Below are 2164 nucleotides of genomic sequence, written 5' to 3'. Positions count from 1 at the left end.
GTATAATCTTTCTAAATACAATAAAAACTATAAGCCCCTAGATCTAAAAAGCTCAAGACCCAGAAACATAAGAAAAACTATACTAAGACACATCATAACCAAATTGCCTAAAATCAATAGTAAAGAGAAAACCTTAAAATCATCCAGAAAATTGAGGTGAAAAAGTCATGCTTTAAAGTGCTGACAGTACAAAAAACTTATCCACTTGGATTTCTATAATCAGCAAAAATATATTTGTGACCCTGGATTAGGAAAAGATTGGATTAGGGATAATTTCAAAAGCGTGATGCATGAAAGGACAAAATTATAGATTGGAATCAAAATTTAACACTCCTGTTCTTTGAAAGACTATTAACAAAATGAAAAGACAAGCCACATGTTGGGGCAGAAATCTAGCAAATCATCTTCTGATAAAGAGCTTATATCTAATTAAAAAAAAAACACTTAAAATTAGATAATAAAAATAAAATATGGCCAAAACATCTGAAGTAATACTTCTTCAGGAACATATATGGATAGCCAATAAGCACATGGCAAGATGTTCAATATCATTAATCTCTAGGGAAATGCAAATTAAAAGTATAATGACATATTGCTACCCTTCTAACAGAATGGCCAAAATTTGAAAAAGACTGACCCTATTTAGCGTTGGTGAATTTGGAGGAACTGGAACTCTGTTATACTACTAGTGGGAGTGTAACATGGCAAAATCACTTTGGAAAATAATGTATCATTTATTAAAATATTAAACACATACTTGCCAACAGACTCAGCCATTCCACACCTAGGTATTTACTCAAGATTAATGAAAGCATATGTTCAATGTTCATAGCAGATTTATAATAGCTGGAAACAATCCAAATAGTAACAGTTGAATAATCATCTAATTATGGTATATCCATACAATGGTATATCCATACAATCCAAATAGTAACAGTTGAATAATCATCTAATTATGGTATATCCATACAATGGTATATCCATACAATCCAAATAGTAACAGTTGAATAATCATCTAATTATGGTATATCCATACAATGGTATATCCATACAATCCAAATAGTAACAGTTGAATAATCATCTAATTATGGTATATCCATACAATGGTATATCCATACAATGAAGTTTAAAAAAAAAAAAGTGAATACATTTTGAAACATGCAACATGAGTGAACCGCAAAATTATTTTGTATACTAACAATATATAATAGCTACTATATCAATCATATTATATTAAGAATTCAGACTCCCTCAAATAGTACATACTGAATGATTCCTTCCACCTATGTAAAATTCTAAAGTGTGAAAACTAACTTAAAGTAATAGAAAGCAGTAAGCAGTAGAAGGGTTGCTTGAGGTTCAGGCAGTGAGAAGGGTGGGAGGGACATGAAGCTGAGATTAATAAGCACCACAGGGGCATTTGGGGAGTTTGAATAAGTTCATTATATTTCCTTTTAGTGATAGCTTCATAGGTATATCTATATATCAAAACACACCTTAAATACGTACACTTACTATGTGTGTTAAGTCACTTCAGTCGTGTCCAACTCTTTGCAACCCCATGGTTTGTAGCCTGCCAGGCTCCTCTGTCCACGGGATTCTCCAGGCAAGAAAACTGGAGCGGGTTGCCATTTCCTCCTCCAGGGGATCTTCCCAACCAAGGGACAGAACCCATGTCTCATGTCTCCTGCATTAGCAGGTGGTTTGTTTACCACTAGCGCCGCCTGGGAAGCATTAAGTCAGTTATATTAACATTTCAGTAAAGCTATAGCTTTACCATCTTCCACGGGAAGATCCTCTGGAGGCAGGCATGGAAACCCACTCCAGTATTCTTGCCTAGAGAATTCCCATGGACAGAGGAGCCTGACAGGCTATGGTTCATAGGGTTGCAAAAAGTCGGACGCAACTCAAGTGACCACGCAAAGCAACGTTAAAACAAAATAAACATGTATATATTGAGTTGGGTTGGTGATAAGCAGAGTTACTGGTAATTTTAAAGTATTTTGACTTACTTAATTTTAAAAATTTCTGTTTTTCTGTTTCTTTGTACTTTTATTTGCCGTTTCTTCATCAAAACTCACCTTGGTTTCTTAGGGAGTAAGAGTCTGCTTTGCAGAAAATGTTTTCGTTTTGAAACATGAACATATGGAAGTAGTGGAAAGGG

This window comes from Bos indicus x Bos taurus, chromosome 11 (genome assembly GCF_003369695.1).
Source record: "Bos indicus x Bos taurus breed Angus x Brahman F1 hybrid chromosome 11, Bos_hybrid_MaternalHap_v2.0, whole genome shotgun sequence".
Classification (NCBI taxonomy): Eukaryota; Metazoa; Chordata; class Mammalia; order Artiodactyla; family Bovidae; genus Bos; species Bos indicus x Bos taurus.
This window is presented reverse-complemented; position numbering follows the sequence as displayed.